General features: G+C 56.1%; 1 protein-coding gene across 7 annotated transcripts in view; it reads left to right on the forward strand.

The window, feature by feature from the left end:
• LOC309856071 (S-geranylgeranyl-glutathione receptor P2RY8-like) overlaps positions 1-20547 on the forward strand; it is a 499501-nt gene that overhangs the window by 18505 nt on the left and 460449 nt on the right. For 2 of the 7 annotated variants that reach the window (XR_014307057.1, XM_082716787.1), the window contains exon 1: positions 16796-20482. The exons of 2 other annotated variants lie outside the window; for them this stretch is intronic. The gene's annotated coding sequence lies outside the window, so the exon portion shown is untranslated. Of the gene's footprint in view, positions 1-1744; positions 2593-16795; positions 20483-20547 lie in introns of those variants that run through there. 3 more of the 7 variants (XR_014307058.1, XM_082716788.1, XM_082716786.1) reach the window with 2 other exon arrangements.

Genomic DNA, 20547 nt, shown 5'->3' on the forward strand with positions numbered 1-20547 from the left:
GGGGGGGTCTCCAGGGGCTTTGTTCTTAAAACGCGAATAGGGCAAAGCTTCCGGGGAAGCCGTGATCAGGGGTTCAGTCCGCGTGGCATGAAATGCGTCCTGTGGCTTCATGCACGAGGCCTCAGGCCGCCGCTCGCGGGACATCCGGAGCTGAAGGGCCATCCTCCTAGCCTGTTCCTCTGCAGAATGGCAGCGGACGAAGGCCGCAGGAGGAGGGTTCTGGGGCCGTGGGAAGGGCTGGAAGAGGGGAGGAAAAAGCCTCCGGAGGGAGCAGCACCAGCCATCAGGATGTATCCTTCTAGGGGGCTGCAGCCCAGTGGGGGCCCTCCTGGGGGACTCCCCTAACCAAAGCTGCAGAATCCTTTCCCGTGGCTCTGCCTACCCTCCAGCATCACAAGTCAACGTGCAGCCGAGCCACGGAGCCAGAATGCAAGGCCCGCTGCCCCGGCAATGGTTTTCAGGGTTCTGCAGGGTGGACGGCCAGATTGCCAGCGCGAGTCTTCCCGTCCGTGCGTCCGTCATGTGCTTCTGAGGGACCTAGAGTGGCCTGCACCCGGCGTGCTTCTATTTAAAACCCGAGTCGGTTCTTCTGTTGTCCCCAACCTGCCTTCTGGGAAGGGAACGTAACCGTGTGCTCAGGGATGGCGCCACGCACACCCCACGCGGGGCAGCGTTAGCTACAGGCATTTATTGATCCCGGAGCTCAAGGCTGGGGGTCTGAGATCCAGGCAGGGCTGAGGCTGGAGTCTGAGATCCAGGCAGGGCTGAGGCTGGAGTCTGAGATCCAGGCAGGGCTGAGGCTGTGGGTCTGAGATCCAGGCAGGGCTGAGGCTGGGGGTCTGAGATCCAGGCAGGGCTGAGGCTGGGGGTCTGAGATCCAGGCAGGGCTGAGGCTGGGGGTCTGAGATCCAGGCAGGGTTGAGTCTGGGGTCTGAGATCCAGGCAGGGCTGAGGCTGGGGGTCTGAGATCCAGGCAGGGCTGAGGCTGGGGGTCTGAGATCCAGGCAGGGCTGAGGCTGGGGGTCTGAGATCCAGGCAGGGCTGAGGCTGGGGGACTGAGATCCAGGCAGGGCTGAGGCTGGGGGTCTGAGATCCAGGCAGGGCTGAGTCTGGGGGTCTGAGATCCAGGCAGGGCTGAGGCTGGAGTCTGAGATCCAGGCAGGGCTGAGGCTGGAGTCTGAGATCCAGGCAGGGCCGAGGCTATGGGTCTGAGATCCAGGCAGGGCTGAGGCTGGAGTCTGAGATCCAGGCAGGGCTGAGGCTGGGGGTCTGAGATCCAGGCAGGGTTGAGTCTGGGGTCTGAGATCCAGGCAGGGCTGAGGCTGTGGGTCTGAGATCCAGGCAGGGCTGAGGCTGGGGGTCGGAGATCCAGGCAGGGCTGAGGCTGGGGGTCGGAGATCCAGGCAGGGCTGAGGCTGTGGGTCTGAGATCCAGGCAGGGCTGAGGCTGTGGGTCTGAGATCCAGGCAGGGCTGAGGCTGGCAGGCTGAGATCCAGGCAGGGCTGAAGCTGTGGGTCTGAGATCCAGACAGGGCTGAGTCTGGGGTCTGAGATCCAGGCAGGGCTGAGGCTGGAGTCTGAGATCCAGGCAGGGCTGAGTCTGGGGTCTGAGATCCAGGCAGGGCTGAGGCTGGAGTCTGAGATCCAGGCAGGGCTGAGGCTGGGGGTCGGAGATCCAGGCAGGGCTGAGGCTGTGGGTCTGAGATCCAGGCAGGGCTGAGTCTGGGGTCTGAGATCCAGGCAGGGCTGAGGCTGGAGTCTGAGATCCAGGCAGGGCTGAGGCTGGCAGGCTGAGATCCAGGCAGGGCTGAAGCTGTGGGTCTGAGATCCAGACAGGGCTGAGTCTGGGAGGCTGAGATCCAGGTTTTACCTCCTTAAAAACCCCGCGTGCAAATACACTGACATTCTGAGTTCCTGGGGGTAAGGGTTCGAGCGTGTGAGGTTGGGGTTGGGGGCAGGGAGGGGCACACAATTCAGCTCATAATGGGAAAAAACTCAGAAAACGGACCATAGTCCAGCAGCTTCCTTGGCATGAACGAGCGTCGTTCCGATCGGGACTGTGCGTTCGATCATGACCGTGAACGGCTGTTTACAAAGTAAAACCAAACGGTCTAAAATGTATCCAGAGGAAACCACACGGCAACGTGTCCCCCGTCCTCAGCACCAACTCAGCCTCCGCACGTCGGGCCCTGACTACATTCCAGCAAAGCTTTTTTTTGTTTGTTTTTTAATAAATACCCTTTTTTTTTTTTTTAATGTAAACTTGAAAAAAAAAAAATCTGTGAAATCCCCGGCACGGAGGGACGGCGCCCTGCCCCCGCCCGGCCCCGGATTCGCGGCGAAAAAGAGGAACCTTTCACAACCTTTGTGTGTTTAATTAAATCTGCAGATGACTGCTTGCCGTTTCGGGCAGGCGGCTGGGTCCCCTGGGGGGCCGGGGACCGTGTCGACGTTGCTGGGGGGCGGGTGTCGCGGACGGACCGCCACGGGGTCCTTTCTCTGAAGGGACCGCCGCCCGTGCACCAGCGTAAGGGGCCCCACCACACGCCGCTCAGAGCAGCTCCGTGGGGCCAGCTCGCCCAGGACCGTCACTGTAAGTCACGGGACCCGAGGAGGGGGGCACGCAAGCCTGGGTCACGCCGAGGGCCCCGCCCCCGTCCCCCAGGGAGGCAGGGCAAATCCCGGGTGAGGGGATGCAGCCGTCCACCTAAAGATGCTGCTGGGTCGCGGGGCTGGTGGTCAGCTCCCTTGGGGGCGTGCGCTGCGAGAACCTTGGCCGCCCCCGTGTCCTACCCACGATTTATGGGGTGCACGGGGGGAATGCAGAGCCCGCCGCAGGGTCCCAGGCCTCGGGTGGAGGGCCCGCGGGTGTCAGGGCTCCACAGAAACCCCTCGTCCTCGCATGTCTCGGGACACGCAAACCAGACAATGGCTCAGTGCGTCGTGGGTTTTAATGCAACTCCCCTGGCCGGCGCCCGGCGTCCCTCCGCCGGCCGCTGTGGTCTAGCCGGGTTGCCGAGACCGCTGCGGCCCTCCCGACACGCGAGCTCGCGGTCTCATCCCGGCGTCTCTGGGATGAGACGTTGGAGCTGCGCACCTGCCTTCGGTGCTCTTTTTCTTTTCTTTTTTTGGTTACGGTTTCACAGGGGTGGGGGCCCGTTGTTCTCGGTTGCTCCGCGTTGTCCTTGGCACGGACGGAGGGCGGACGGCCACGCGGGCGCCTGTCACCAGGGTTCCGTGCAGGGACTCGGTGACCTCCGACAAGGCAGGCGCTGTTGCGTCGGGCGACCGTGGAATGACTGTGTGTCGGCCGAGGCAGCAGCCGCGGTGTCCCCGGCTCAAATCTGCCTCCTCTGCCATTCTGTCCCCCAACGGGGTGCACGCCGGCTCCTCATGGGTGAGGAACAGCTCTTGGGGTCGCACACAATAGACACTTGACTCAAGGTGGACATTGTCTAACTGGGTACTTACGGATTTCAGGACAGCTTCAGGCACGGCTGGATCCAGGAGTGTAAATGTTGTCAGCTCCTGCTCTCTCTCGCTCTCTCTCTCCCGTCCCCTGTTTTAGCTCTGCCTTCCTCGGCTCCTCCCACCCCTCAACTGTGGGTTTAGGGTCTCTGGAAGAAGTCTGCTCGCCCTGTGTGCAAGGAAAGAGATTCCCTGGCAGGCTGAACCCCGTCTTTGGAAAGCAGAACTCAGAGGGACCAGCCTGTCTTGATGGTTGTGTTGCTCATACCAGGGTCAGATGAGGCTAAGCCTTGGGGAAGTCCCCAGGAGCTCAGTGTTGGGACTCTGGGGCGGGACTCGCGGGGGCCGCATCTCGCGCGTGTGGGACGCACAGTCCTGTGGACCACAAAGGTCAGAGTGACTGCAGGGGAGGAAAGGGGGCTGGACACCAGGCTCTGCTGCAGCAGGGGGACAGCAGGGCAGGGGCTGGACACGGCAGGGGACAGCTCAGGGGAGAAGACAGTGCAGGCTGCACAGTCAGCGGAACGGCAGGCCGCGTCCGAGGAGCCGGGGCAGGAGCCCCAGGGTGCAGGAGGGGCTCTGGGCGAACACGTGCACCGACGCCTCCGTCCTTCCGTTCACGCGTCCACACGTTCACGCCGCCTTCACGGGCCGCGTCCTCCGTCCCTCCTCTCGCTCATCCGTGCGCCCGTGCGTCCCTCTCTGTGCGCGGACGGGGGCCTCCGTGTGCCGTTCACTCCCTCCGTTTGCGTTGCAGGAGGACGCCCGTGTCTCCGGGTCTAAGCGCAGGACAGAGCTGCGCGTCTCCCAGGCCTGGCCTGGAGGACTGCGGCCCTCGCCGACCCCAGCCAGCGGTCACGGTGCCCTGCCCTGAGATGCGCGCGGCTGCTCCGAGAGGCCTGGGTGCTTGCTGGTCAGCGGGCAAAGACCAGCAAAGTGGGCGCGGTCCCGCAGGCCTCCGCCAGTCCGAGGGGCGAGGGGCCGCACCGACAGACACCCGGACGGGTCACGACGGGGACACTCGGGAGCAGGCGGGCTCGGCCAAGCCTTTCTGCTTCCGCGTGAACCGAGGGGCTCCTGGAGGGCCGCCCAGACAGGGGACGCTGCCGACACCCTCTCTCCCTTCTGTCGCTGTGTTCTGACGTGTGTCCACGCCCGAGACTCACAGCCCCAAACAGCAGGTGTCACCTCACCTGGGGGATCACGGCCGACGGTCTCCAGTGAGGACAGCTCCGTGCGTGAGGGAAGCCACGGCTGGTCCTACGTGGTGCAGGCCACGGTCTCGGGCCAACCCCCTCTGCTCCTCAGCACACAGCGTGGCCCCAGACACGGGGACAGCAGACGCTGAGATGGGACAGCTAAACCCAGGGCAGGAGCAGGGCTCACCCAGAAACACCACAGACATGGTCCGAAGGCTCGGGGATGCTCGGCCCAAGCCTTCCCGTCCCCCCGGGGGGTGCGAGCCAAAGAGAAACTGTCTGCGGCCTCGGGACAGAAGGAAATGAAAACAGTCGGAGCCCCTGGGAATTCTGAACCCACAAACGCCGGCTTCCCGGGGAAAGTGTTAGGTCGTGAGTGAAGGTGGTCGTTGTCACCCCTTCCTCTTTACCCAGGTCCCGCTGCGGGTGTAAAGGGCCGCGGAAACCACAGGCCAGCAGACGTGGGTGGCCGGCTGCGGACACCCCACCAGTGACCCAAAGGGCGGGGACGCCGGGGACAAAGGAGGGGATTCTCAGAAGCTGGGGTGAGCAGTCAGCCAGGAGGACATGAGGGCGTGAGAGCCCAGTAGGACATGGGGAAGCTCAGCAGAAACGTCTTCAGGCTTCCTCCCACCGGGGTCTCTGAGGCCTTCGTTTTTATGGACCTATAATTCACATAGCACACAAGCAAGTAAATAATTCAGGGCGCCTTTGGTCCATTCACCATCTCATGTGACCACTGCCTCTACCTGGTTCCAGAAGACTCTCGTTGCCCCACAAGGAGACCCCAGCCCCACAGTGCAGTCCCTTCCCATGCTTTCTGTGCAGCCCCCAGGGACCAGCAATCGGCTTTCTCTCAGTGGATTTCCCGTTCCGGACGTCTCCCGTAAATAGAGTCACACAGAATGTGGCCTTTGGTGTCGGCGTCTCTCTGGGAGCGTCATGTTTCAAGATCCGATAACATGGTGGCAGGTGTTGGAACGTGACTCCTTTTTCATGGTTGAGTAATATTCCGTTGCAGGCATGGACCGTCTTCTGCTTCTGCATCCACCTGTCGATGGAAAGTTGGGTTGTCTCTACCGTTTGGCTGCTTTGAATAGTGCTGTTATCACATGCGTGTCCATGCTTGTGTGTGGACGTGGATCTTCGTTTCTCTTGGGATTTACCCAGGACAGAATGGCTAAGTGAGAGACAGAGAACTGAACAGATACATAGAGATGATCAGATAAATGGATGGATGGATGGATGGATGGATGGATGGATGGATGGAAGGTTGGATGGATGGATGGATGGTTGGATGGTTGGATGGAAGGTTGGATGGATGGATGGATGGAAGGTTGGATGGATGGATGGATGGATGGTTGGATAGAAGGTTGGATGGATGGATGGATGGATGGTTGGATGGATGGATATGATGGATAATCAGATGATGGATGGATGGATAGATAGAATGATGAATGATGGGTGGTTGGAGATGGATACAGAGATACACAGACACATAGATTGGGTGGGTGGATGGATGGATGAATGGATGGGTAATGGATTGATGGATAGAGATAGACAGATGATAGATAGATAGATAGATAACAGATATAAATGGATAGGTGCATGGACAGTCTAGATAGTGAGTGGGAACATCACATGGCATATTTGCCCCTCTATTGCCTCATTTCAATGCACGGCTGACCATCCTACTTGGGGAAGAACTCACATGTGCATTGTAGCCTCCTTCAGAAGGAACCAGCCTTACCGACAGCTTCATTCGGGACTCTTGGCCTCCAGAGCTGGGACAGAAAAAGTTTCCATTGTTTTAAGGCCCCAATTTGTGGTCATGTGTTGTCATAGTCATAGGAAAGCAATACTGTCCCATCTCCCATGGTGGAAACTGGGCTCACAGAGGGAGGTCCCTGGATGGGGCCATCCATCTCCCACTAAAGGAGCTGGGACTTGAACTCACGTCTTGCTAACCAACCCCCCACCCCACCACCAAGGCTAGGCTGCTCATCACCAGGCCATCATGCCTCCATGGACATACAGTAGGGCAGGCCATCAATTTCGCACAGAAAAAAAAAATGTAAATGGGTCCATTTAGGGGATTTCCTCCTGCCCCAAGTCACCAGTTTTCCTTTCATTCATTTCAAGACACTGCGTCTTTGATGAAACAGTAAAGTCAACATCTAACTTCATATCCATTTGAACCGTGGATGGGGCCTTGGAGTAGACGGGTTTCAGTGAACAAGCAAGGTCCTTCTTGAGCAAGATCCTGAATTGTGCATTGACACAAGGCAAACAAAGGGAGATCCTTGAGGCAAATGCGCTTCCCCTTCTCATCCATGTCTCTAAACCATCCCTCCACCTATCCGTCTGTATCTCTCACCTACACATCTACCTATCCCCATCATCCATCCATCACCTTTCTAGCCATCTGTCCATCTATCTATCTCATATCTGTCCATCCATCCATCTGCCCATCTGTCTATGTAGATCTACCTATGTACCCATCCATCCGTTCATGGATCCATCTGCCCATCTCTATCTGTTATCTATCTATCCATACTTGTGTATCTATCTATCCATCTATCATATGTATCCATCCATCCATCCATCCATCCGTCTGTCTGTATATATCTGTTATCTGTCTATCTATCCATCACCCATCCATCCATCCATCCATCCATCTATTCATCTGTCCATATATATGTATCTATCTGTTATTTATCTATCCATCCATCACTCATCCATTCATCCTACATCTATCTGTTTTCTATCTATCAATCTATCATCTATCAGTCTGTCTATCCATCCATCCATTTATCTATCCACCTACTCACCTGTATCTCCTCATCTGCGTATCCATGATGTATCATCTATCATCCATCACATATCTACCTACCCATATATGTATCTACCATCTATCTGTCTACCAGCCACCAATCTTCTGTCTATGCATCCATCCATCGAACTGTATCTATCATCCATTTACCTATCTGTCTAACCTTATACTCCATCAGCCATCTACGTGTCTCTATTATCTATATATTGATCTGCACACATACACAGCTCCTTTTTTTAAAAGACCCTTCTCTGGACCCCAAGCCCTGCCTGGCATGACCTGGAGATGCACCTCTATCTGTCTTCATCAGCATATTAGGGGAGTTCTTCCCATCCACAAGAGAGAGGCTTAAACACCATCTGGAAAGCAGGGAAATGTGCATACCCAGGGCATGTCCCACTGAAGGGCTCCTGTCCCTGGGTGTTTCAATCAAGAGAACGAGGGAAAGTGCCCGTCACATTCAAGCAGTTGTGAGACTATCGCGATGCCTTGGCTTCTCCTCAGACATGCCTTGGACCATTTTCGGTTTGGTAGCTTTGCAGGACATGTTGGTAGAAACTGGATGGGCACCACGAACCCCGTGGTGGCTCAACTATTAAGTGGCATCACAATCTATTGACCTACAGAAGAGATCTGAATCAAGGTCTTTGAGCGGAGGAGAGCTTTAGTTCGTTGCCTGTGGACCCGCTCACCCCTCTCTGCTTCCACTCCTTCTGCAAACCTCTCCAACATATTCACGCCGTTCTGGTTCCGTCGTGGTGGAGGGGCCTGAAATTCCTGTTATGCGCCGCCTGCAAACTGCTACTTCCCGGCAGGTCCCCAACCCCCAGGCCGGCTGGGTTTTCTTTCACAGAATGCCTGTTCACGTTAATTAATGCGTGCCTCTGGTCACTTCCTGCCTCACAGACGGAGCCTGCTTTGGCTGTGACGGAACTGCTCAGGAACATGTGCGTAGGGGGTGCAGCTTGAAAAATGGAAAAAAAAAACAAAAACGAACAAGAACCACCAACGATGTCACGCCAACAGAAAGCAAGGGACTTGTTGCATTTCAGAGATTCTGGTCTCTGGTTGGCGAGGGAGCCCTTTGCGCGTGTCCCACTCTGGGAAAAAGACCGAGGAGGCAAGGAACCGCGAACTCGGCTGCCGTCTCGCAGGAGGCGGCGATTAAAATCTGCACACGCCCCACCGGCGTTTAGACAGACAATGGCATGCAAATCACCCATAATTTACAGTGCACCTGGGTTGTGCAATGCAGAGGGAAATAGAGCAGAGAGTGATAAGACCATCACGTGCCCATGTGTGCTTAGCGGGAAGGGTTCTTGCACTGTGATCTGAGCAGACAGACGGCCCCCCGTCTTCCACCGCTAGCTTCGCCCACCAGCTGTCCCCATGACTGCGGCTCAGCCCCTCTCTGAAGTCTGAGAACACACTGTTCGCTCAGAGGCGATGCAGCAGTAACGTGAGACTCGGGTCTGCAGAGATCAGGGACCTTGAAGCATGGAGGTATTGGCGGTACCCTGTCACCCTTGAAGACGCAGTGACAGGTGCAAAGTGGCCAGGAGGCCCCCAGTGATGCAAACTCCCACTTAGGAAGGCCCCGTGTGGACCGAGAACCATTCCCCAGCCTTACCAGACTTTGCCGTTGACGGTGTTTTTAGACCCCAGTCATTTCGATACCTGTCTCGTGGCATCTCACTGTGGGGCTAACGTGCATTTCCCTGAGGACACGCCACGGGTGGGACCTCTCAGTAGGCTTTGTGACATCCCTATGTCTTCTTTGGCGAGCTATGGGTTCTGACCCTTAGCCCATGATTCAGATGGGGCTGGTTGTTCTCGTATAGTTGAGTTTTAACAATTCTTTGTAAATTTTAGATATATAGATGTGTGTGTGTGTTTATACGACTATACATATTTTTAACTTATGTCTCTGGCAGATACCTCCTCTCACTCTGGCTTGTACTCACGTGGTCTCGACATTGTCTTTTCCAAAACAAAAGTTTTTAAGTTTGATGAATTCCGACGTATCCATTCTTTAGTTCATGCATCGTGCCTTTGGCGATCTAAGAAGTGATCCCTGGGCCTAAGGTTATCTAGATTCTGTTCTGTGTTAATTTGGAGGCATTTTATAGTTTCACATTTTACACTAAAGTCTGTGACCCACTTTGAGTTCTTTTGAGTCTGTGTCTAGATTCTTAGTTTTTTGGGTTTGGGGGGGGGTTTGTTGGTTGGTTGGTTTTTTGGGGTTTTGTATATGGATGTTCACTTGTTCTAGTAGCATCTGTTGAAGAAATTATCTTTGGTCCAGGTTACTGCCCTTGCCTTTTTTGTCAGAGTTCAGTTGACTATTCTTACAGGGCTGTTCCTGGGGTCTCGTGGCATGCCCTGGGTCCGTTTCTCCACCGTTCGGCTAATACCGTGCTGTCTTCATTGCTGTAGCTTTATAGGAAGTCATGAATCCTGCTCGTGTTGGTCAGCCCTCCAACCTCTACCGGGTTGATTATTCTCATCTTTTGTCCCTCTAGATCAACTCTGAGAGCAGTTGGTCAACATCCCAACATCTCGTCAGGAGGTGTTGGGATTGGAGGAATCTCTCCCCTAGGCCCACACAGGTCATGACCTATTAAGGCAATGGCTTGGAACCCCAGTTGGGGGAGCGGTCAAGCTCCAATGGGTGAGTGAGGTCAGGGATCTCTCGGGTACCATTTCTTTCTGATTTTACGTTGCATTTTCTTAGATCCCATCACTCATACCTTCACTCAGCAGACAGCTGGCCTGGGTTAAGAGCAGGCATGATGACATGACTGTCCTGACAATTATGAGACAGCTTGGGCAACAGCCTGAGGATGGCAACTGGAAACTAAAGACCTGTGAAAGCCCTCCAAAAAGAGGGGAGAGAATGTTCTGTGGTTACAGCGTGGAGAAGATAGAAGGTCGTGTATACCTAAGGGAGGTGTAAAAATACAGAACGCCTCATGGGAAAGATCTTGTGGCATAAAGACATAAAATGGTAATGCAACATGGAACACGACCAACCGAATTTCAAGTAGGGTGGGTGGATGGATGGATGAGTCGGTGGATGGACAGATGGACAGATGGATGGATAAGTAGATGGATGGATGGATGGAGATAGATAGATAGATAGATAGATATGATGGATGGATGGATGGATGGACAGATGGACAGATGGGCAAATGGGTGGATAAGTAGATGGATGGATGGATGGATGTAGATAGATAGATAGATAGATAGATATGATGGATGGATGGATGGATGGATAGATGGACAGATGGGTGGATAAGTAGATGGATGGATGCATATAGACAGATAGATAGATATGATGGATGGATGCATGGATGGATGATAGATGGTAGATAATAGATGAACAGATAGATAAACTGATACAGATAAATGGGTGTCTGGATGGATAGATTGATAGATACATAGAGAGATGATAGAAAGATAGATGATATGGATGGATGGATGGATGATACGTAGATGATACATAATGGATGAACAGATAGATAAACTGATACAGATAGGCAGGTGGACAGATAAATGGGTGGATGGATGGATAGATCAACACATACATGCATAGATGATAGGTAGATGATATGGACGGATGGATGGATGGATTCATAGATAGATAGATAGATAGATAGATAGATAGATAGATAGATAATATGGATGGATGGGTGGGTGGATGGAGAGAAGAAGGGAGACTGGGACTTTCAGATGGATGGATGGATGGACAGATAGATAGATAGATGACCCTGGGGTGGCACGTCCTATGCATTGCAGGATGTTGAGCAGCACCCCTGGTCTCCATACACCAGACAGCAGTATCATTCCCATCCCCACCCAGTGGTGACCACCAAAACTATCTCCAGATGTCATCAAATGTCCCCTGGTGGGTCTAGCAAAGTATCCCAGGGGAGAACCCTTACCCCCAGGTGATGTATATTGTCCCTCCGCCCCCCCCCCCGTACCATCTAGACGACCTGGCCTTTTTCTGAATCAATGATCAAAATGTTTCTGTCCTGTTCCATGCAGACCCTGAACCTGCTGGTGGCTCCTCACGTCTCTCTGTTTCCCTTGACTGCTACCCTTTCCATGCCTTATCTTTTCTCGGAGGCTCTTCCCTTTCTTTAATGTACACGGATCACGGTTCCTATCATGTCTTTAGCTTGATGGAGTCTGTCAACGAAACCCCTTCCCTCCTTTTCTGCGTATTAGCTTCCCAGAAATTTTCTGTATCAAATAACCCCAAACTGGGGGCGGAGACAAGATATATGTATTCTCCCTTATCTCTGGGGACCAGAGTCTGAGACCAAGGCGCCAGCAGGAGTGGTTCCCTCCAGAGCATCTCGGGGAGAGTCTGTTCCATACCTCTTCTGTCTTCAAGTGGTTGCTGGCAATCCTGGGTGTTCGTTGACTTGTAGGAACATCACCTCGGTCTCTGTCTCTGCCTCCAAATCCATGTGGCCTCCTCCCCGTGTGCCTGCCTGTGTCCAAATGTCTCTTTTCTGTAAGGACGCCAGGTGCACTGGAGTCAGGTCCCATCCTGTTCCAGAAATAACTCTTCAGAATTTAACAACTTACACAGTCTCTATTTCTAACTGAGGTCACATTCTGAGGTATGGGGAATTGGGACAACATACAAATTTGGGGGAGGCACAACTTAGCCCGTGGCAACCACACACTTTCTTGTGTCTTTGGTGAGCTGCCCACAGTTGACCAGAAAACCCAATGCAGCTTCCTGTCTGGGTCGCTTCACAAACATTGCTCACGCCCTGGGGCTGTGGGCAAGAAGGCGGTCCCTCAGACCAGGCTGGTGATGGGGTACACAGCTCCCTGGAGCTTATGAGTCAATGGCCAGAACTTCTGGGTGTCACGGTCAGATTACAAACCATAGTCTTGCTTCCTCTATGTCGGCAGGCTGGGCATCCTGGGAAGTCCTCTCTCCAAGGAGGTCCCTCGGCACTCGCAGGGGTCTCCCTGTACTCGGGAGCTGTGCCCTGGGATGAGTGAGGGTCGGCAGCCGCTGGCTACAGGGAGGGTCTCAGCGGGGTGGCGCTCCTGCTGATGACATCCCAAGACAAGGCAGTTCCGGTGGATGCTTAATGGGTTCTGTTTGTTCATGGAAGACGGGGGACCCAGGAATGCTACAAACAGCTCTTACGAATGTTCTCCTCCTGGACACCTCCTGCAGTGGGCTGAATCGGGGTCCCCAAAACACATATCCCCCAGAACCTAGGAATGGGGTTTGCCTGGAAATAGGGTCTTTGCAGATGGGATTCATGAAGGAGCCAAGATGCATTCATTCTTGATCAGGGCGGCCCTACATCTAATGACAGCAGGCCTTAAAGATGCAGAAGAGCAGACACAGACACAGAGGAGAAGCCACATGTGGACGGATGCAGGATTGGGAGGGACGCGGCCACCAGCCCAGAGGCGCCTGGAGCCCCCAAAGCTGGAAGGGGCAGGAAGGACGCTCTCCTGGCGCCTCTGCAGGGAGCTCGGCTCCGCCCCACCTGCCGTGGTCCTGCGCTGCCTGGATGTCGACTTCTGGTCTCCAGAGCTGGGGAAGGGTGCATCCTTGGGACTTTAACTCCCCCGCTCGTGGTCACTTATCAGGACTGCTCCAGGACACGCATGCAGTAATGGACTAGCTAACCACGTTGACAGAGCACAGCACACCTTCCAACGTGTCTTCTCTTCCTTGGGTCACACCACACCACAGCAAGCCTCTGAGGACAGTTGAGGAGGAGACTGGAGGTCCCGGTGGAGACACCACCCTGGGCACTCTCCGTGCTGCGAGGCACCAGTGCTTCCCATGTCTGGTGGCAACTGCGCCGAGCTCAGCTCGACCCAGGATCAGAGTCTGGTGACCAAGACCCCAAGAGAAGCAGAACCTTGCCCGTGCCATGTTCATGGCAGGGCTGCCTGCAGCTCAGCCCATGTGTGCCCGATGACTAAACGTTCTCCTACGTGACAAAAGACACGTCCCATCTGCATTCTCCAACAGCACCGTGTCTCCAAACTCGTGGCATTTTGTGCGGGGTTGCCGGACTCTCCCGGGGCCGCCATAACAAAGCATCACAAAAGCCCAAGACCCCCAGAAGGGAGACCAGCCCACAGTGCCGGGGGCGGCTCGCGGCCTCCTGTCCCCACAGGAAGCTCAGCACCTGGAACAGCCCCCAGCAGGCAGGAAACAGGAATTGTGACCCTGAGAGAAGACGCCGGGGACACAGAAGGACCCCCGTGCTCAGCCTTCAAGTGGGGGGCCCGATGCCAGGTGCACAATCCATTGCATTGTTCACAATCGCCAAAAAGCAGAAACAACCCAACTGTCCATCCACGGAGGGACAGAGGAACCCCATGGGGGCCCATCCAAGGGGGGAACAGGCCTCAGCCATGAAAAGGACCAAAGGCCTAACACCTGCCGGCCCATGAATGGAACGTGAAGTCACGATGGTCAAGCAGACGCCGAAAGCCACAGACAGCGCGATCCCACGTCCCTGAAATGTTCCCGACAGGCTCGTCCGCAGCGACAGGAACTGGGTGCACGGTGACCCCGGGGGTCTCAGATCGGGGAGGCGTGGGGCCAGGTGTGACAGTCCTGCGGTGCACAGGATTTCCCCTAGGGCCGCTCAGAACGTCGTGGGACGGCTTTACGCCGACGTCTGCACATCTCTGAGTGTCTTCAGAAACCACAGAACTGTCCACTGTAAACGGCTGTACCTTGACAGTATGTAAATCACGCGTCAGAAGAGCTGTGAGGAGCCGTCCCGGCGAGGACAGCGGTGGCCCGCCGTGCCCTCGGACCAGCCCGCGCTTCCTGGGAGGCGGAGGAGAGCACCGGGCTCCCCGGGCCGCGTCCCTCTCGTAACAGCTTCGTTCAAACCACAAGCGCGCGTTTCAGAGCAGCCCGGCCTGCCAGAGCTGATTTCTTTATTAATCACCCGTGGCGCTCAGCAGACGCCTCCAGGGGGGCCGCCGCCGGGGCTCCAGGAGTGCAGACGGGGCTGAGTGCCCTCCTGGGGTGACTCACGGGGGACGCGGGGGCCGACGGGCCCAGGGGGCGGCACCGTGGAGCGTCTGCTCCCGCCGTCCCCCGTCACACGCGTCTGCTTTCCACCCTGATGCACACCATGCAAATGCGCACGCTAACAAGCGGCCACCTGGACGGGGGACAATGGACGCCCACGTCCCTTGGTCTGTAAGCGGAACAGGAAACAGTTTCCCCCCATGCCGCCCCATGCCGCCCCATGCTGGGAAGACCACGGCACGTGCATGGGACATGTGCTTTCCTGCGTATCCTCGTGGGCACCAGGACGTCCGCTCACGGGCAGTGGACATGTCCCCAAGATGCACACGTCCCCCGAGCACAGAGCAGCATCCCTGCTCACGCTCTGCACCCGGCATGTTCTGGGTGTCTGCTCTTCCCCACGTGTGTCCCTCCGTGACACCCCAGGAGATCCCAAGGAGCACGGATCCCTCTGGCTCCTGACACCCCGCGTGGACCCAGGCAGCCCCAGGGTGACTGTGCAATACACACCTGAGCGTACGTGAGAAGAGCAAAAAGCACCGAGCTCAACGTGGAACCCGGGGCCATTTTTAAAACCGGTTGGAGGAAGCTTCCGGATGCCGGTGGCAGATGGCAATACCTCAAGGCAGGAAGAAACACCCGCTTGGGGCCACAGGTTGAGATATGCAAAGGCTTTGAAGGGGGCGTGTCGGCCTCTCTGGAACACGGACCCTGCACGTCCTGCTGGTGGACACCCCTAGAATGGCGTCCCCGAGGACGAAACGGCCGACACCCAGACTAGCTGGTGTCCTTGCTGCAAGGCCCAGCCAGGGGGCCGAGAGCATCTTTGGGGCTCCCGTCCATAAATGGGAGGCCTGAGCTATGGAGAAGCCACCCTGAGCCCCACACCCTGCTCTCAGGAGCCCCCACATCGTGCAAAAGGGGAGTCCACAGCCTCAGCCCCCTGCAGAACAGCAAGCAGGAATCCACGTCCGGATCACAAGCCAGCGAGGTCAGGGAAAGCGGCCTCGGCCCCAGCAGCCCGAGTCGCAAGCCCTCCTCCTGCGGGGCACTGTCCAGCTTCCAGGAAAAGACCCACTGATTTTTACTTGAGACGGTCTGCACAGCAGCAGCAGACCCGGGCTCCTGAGGACAGAACCGGTCAGAACCGGAACAGTTTGCTGGGCGTCCAGGCCTGAGGCCATCGGTCAGTATCCTGGTGGAGAGGCTCACGCACTGGGCCCATCCAAACCCCTGCTCTAACGAGTCCCTCTTGCAACCTCTGAGCTCCCATCTGTAAGATGAGACCCTGTTGCCCACCTCACCACCTCTGGGCATGGTAGCAGGGACCACAGAATGGGCGAGGGGCAGTGTGCCGTGGGAGCCGGCCATGCAGAGGAGCTGGTGTGACCCATGGGATCACAAGAGCTCCCGTGCAATCACAGGGTGAGCGGGGCCAGCAGCAACAGCCAGAGGCCATCAGTATAACGGGTGGTGGGGCCAGCAGTAATGACCTGAGGCCATCAGTATAGTGACTGGAGGGGCCAGCAGAAATGGTCTGAAGTCACCAGTATAATGGATGGTGGAGCCAGCAGCAATGGTCTGAGGCCATCAGTATAGTGACTGGAGGGGCCAGCAGAAATGGTCTGAAGTCAACAGTATAATGGGTGGTGGAGCCAACAGCAATGGTCTGAGGCCATCAGTATAATGGATGGAGAGGTTGGCAGCAATGGCCTGAGGCCATCAGCATAACATCTGGAGGGGCCAGCAGCAACAGCCGGGGGCCTTCACTATAATGGCTGGAGGGGCCAGCAGAAATGGTCTGAAGTCAACAGTATAATGGGTGGTGGAGCCAACAGCAATGGTCTGAGGCCATCAGTATAATGGATGGAGAGGTTGGCAGCAATGGCCTGAGGCCATCAGCATAACATCTGGAGGGGCCAGCAGCAACAGCCGGGGGCCTTCACTATAATGGCTGGAGGGGCCAGCAGCAATGGCCTGGGGCCGTCACTATAATGGCAGCAATGGCCTGAGGCCATCAGCATAACATCTGGAGAGGCCAGCAGCAACAGCCTGGGGCCATCACTATAATGGCTGGAGGGGCCAACAGCAATGGACTAAGGCCGTCAGTGTACTTGGAGCACGGCCAGCAGCAATGGCCTGAGGCCATCAGCATAACATCTGGAGGGACCAGCAGCAACAGCCGGGGGCCTTCACTATAATGGCTGGAGGGGTCAGCAGCAATGGCTTGGGGCCATCAGCATAACATCTGGAGAGGCCAGCAGCAACAGCCTGGGGCCATCACTATAATGGCTGGAGGGGCCAGCAGCAATGGACTGAGGACGTCAGTGTATCTGGGGCATGGCCAGCAGCTATGGTCTGAGGCCATCAGTATACTGGATGGGTCAGCTCAAGCCACTATCACAGAATCACTTCGACGGGCAGGACGGCTTCACCGACACTCATTTCTCGTAGATGGACGGCTTCTGGGAGACCCTCTCCTCCTGGCCTGCAGACGGCCCCATGTCCCCAAGGAGCCATGGTGTGCCGGCTGCACCGTCAACTCAACGTCACATGTCACCCTCCCTGAAGACACCCTAAAGATGTGTCCTCGAGCCCCCACTAAACGTCTTCCGCTGAACCCAAGCCAGGCTGCCCCATGCAGGCACTGTCTCCGAAACCCAGAAAAGGCACACACGGTGCTCTCTCTCTTCCCCCTAAATTTCAACGTTTGACGGCTTTTTTCCAGCACTCGAAAGGGGAGAAGCTAGATACGGTCCAGGCGGATGCAGGGGAGAAGGAAACCGCTAAAGCAATCCCCCCAGACTGTTTAAACCAAAGGAAACACCTCGGCTTTCAGGGAGGGGTGCGAGGGACGGGCGGCCAGCACCCGGGTGTACAGCTTTGCACACTTGTCCGTGGGAGCGGAAGAGCCCGGGCTGGGCGGTCCGCAGAAGAATCGCGAGTTCAGTTCCAGCAGCAGCGGGAGACGGCTCTCACCGGCTGCGTCCAATGTGGTTTCCGGATTCCAGGCGGATTCCTGGAGACCCGCTCACCCTCGGTCCTTCCACCACGCTGCATGAGGCTGTGAGACCTAAAAGCCAAACCAGCTGCAAAGGGGGCAGGGGAGCGGGTTTCCCCGCGGGGATTCCAGCCCGCGTTCCTGGGTGTCTGCAAGGCCAAGCCACGTCTCTCTGCACCAGGTCCCGCTGGGCCAGGTCCCGCTTGCAAACGTGGACACAGATAACTAAGACGTGGGAAGGGGGTCCTACATTCCACTCACACATCATGATATTCCTCCAGGGCAGAGAGCAACATCTGCAGAGAACCCCCCCCCCCCGGGTCCGTCTCCATCCGTGTCTCTACAGACGCTCCAAGGGGCAGGGCTGACCGGAGTAAACCACGCAGGGATTTTCGTCAGAGAAAATGTCTGCCCCAGGACAAACAGGGGAGGCCGTCGGGGAAAGCAGCACACGTCTGGGCCTCATGCACATGAGGGAGATATCGGGACGCGTGGGGCAGGCACCCTGATTGCCGAGGTCCCTGTGGGCTGTGCACCACGCCTGGGGCCAAATGCACCATCAGAGGAGACCCCATCCCCCCTCCTTGTCAGGAGAAGCACCCGTGTCCTGACAAGGAGCAGGCCAGGGGCTGGGCCTCTGCACATTCCTGGGGATGGAGGTCAGAGGCCGGAGCTGGTGCCCCACCACGACACTGCCTGTGAGAGCATGTGTGAGGGACCTACAGTCTCTTAAGACGAGAATCGGCACAAACGGAAGGAACAGCTAGTAGTTACCTCCCGGCCGCCATGAGGTCCCTCGGCGGCCTGTCCATCATCCTTGTAGAAGCGAGCGTTCTGCAGAGAAACAGGAGACGTATGTCCATCTGTGGCTGCACATCATCTAGATGTTCGTGTATGAACGCAGTAGGGTGTGTGCAGCACAGAACATGTACGCGCACATATAAACAATACACATATGTGCATGCACATGTATGCACGTGTACACCTATTGCATGCATGTATGTGATCACGTATGCATACAGGTCCATCTGTGCACGTGTGCATGTAAATGCGCATGTGCACACATCTGTGCTTAACACCTCCATTCATGTGGACACGCACAGGGGGACATCATGTCACAGATCACGCGTGTGTGTGGTGTGCGCATCTGTACATGTAGGACGCATACACAGGTTACACACGTGTGTGCATATATATACACACATGAGAGGTTACATGTGCGTGAATCCATTCAAGTGTGTGTATATACGCAGGAAGACCTGTACACAATGCACATCCTGCGTGTGTGCATGTATGTATAAACGTGTGTATGCCACAGAGCGCACACGATGCTGTGTGTGTGTGTCTACACGCATACCCATATGTGCAGCAGGACAAGTACTCTAGATGTTGTGTGTGCAAACATATATGTAATAGAAAACCCATGCGTGTGCACATGAGATAGAATGCACACAGGATAGCGTGTATGTGTGAACACATCCATGCATTTCTATGAAGTAGCATTCATGTGCTATAGAAGGGGCATGTACATAGGCAACAGGATAAACATGGTCTGTGTATAGGTACATATACAATACACGCAATGCATTGCATGCACGATTGGACATGGTTGCGTACACATACATGTGCATAAATCTAGTAACGGAACATGTATGTGTATATATTGTATAAACACACATGCATGTATAGATAGAGACACACACACAAATTTACACCAAGGAATTGGGCTCCCAGGAAGGCGGGGCTGGTGAGCCTAGAATCTGCAAGGCAGGGGGGCTGGCTGGAGACTCAGGAGAGACCTGACCCCACAGAAACCTCAGTTTCCTTTTTCGGGCCTTCCCCTGATTAGACAAGGCCCACCGCAGGACAGAGCATCATGTCTTTACTTCAAGGCAGCTGCTTGGCTCCAGAGCTGCACCTAGGAAACCCCTTCGCAGACACCCTCACAGGCACGCCCCGCTAGATCAGTGGGGACCCATGGCACAAACATCCTGTACCTTCCGCAGCCAGACCTCCGCCCCCAGCAGCCCTGCCTGATAGGCCCCCGATCACAGACAGGGCACAGACGGGGCCTGACCGGGGTCCCCTGGCCCTGGACCACAATAAATAAACCATATCCCTGTTTTCGAAAAACTTGGATAAGCAAAATGCCCAGAGTTTGCCATGTGCTCCCCTCCTGGTGTGTATTCTGACGGGTCCGGACCCCACCCCCACCCCCAGCCCATAGCCAGGGGGGAAAGGCACAGGACCTGAGTTGAGAAATCAAGAGAACAAAGCAGCGGTAAGACCCAGACGGTAAGGTGGACACCAGTCAGGCACTCTGTTGGCCCCAGCTGGACAGGGCTGCCCCCCCTGGGCATCTGGCTTCCTGGACCTGGGAAGGCGCTGGGGCTTTGAAACCACACCGGAGGCGTCTGTGTCTGGTCTGGTCGCAGGGACAGGTGCATACGTGCTGTATCTTGAAACAAGCGCGTGGGTGTTGTTACCTTGAAGCGGAGATGTGAAACAGCTGTGTGGCAGGTGGGCACGCGATTCCCTCCACCCGTGGCCATGCCCTTCGTTGGATGGGGAGCGGAGGCTGCGGGGCCTTTGGTGAGGGAGCAGGGGATTTCCTGCTTGGTCTGCGTGGAGCCCTCCCAGAGCCCTCATCAGAGCCTCCAAAGTTTCATCCTCTCTGCAATGGACACCCCAAGATTAGGGCTTCAGATGCAAGTGAGCGGACCCGGGGTGTCCAAGCGTGAAACAGAAGAAAGCAGGAGGCCAGGAACAGGTGATCTGGGCGGAGATGCTGGGACGTTCGTGGTTGCCGACACAGCGCCCTCGTGAGGCGAGGTAGATCACCAGCGAGAGTCAGGAGGGCCTGGGGTCGCCTCCTCCACCTTCCAGGGGTCCCGGAGAAACTTGCGCGGCTGGAAGCCCCCGGCTTGCGCCTCCGTAAGTCTGTAACCCCCCAACCGTGTGGCGCGCCTCCTCTTGCGTCCTCCTGGCCCCAACGATAA

This window comes from Mustela nivalis, assembly GCF_964662115.1.
Source record: "Mustela nivalis genome assembly, chromosome: X".
NCBI lineage: Eukaryota > Metazoa > Chordata > Mammalia > Carnivora > Mustelidae > Mustela > Mustela nivalis.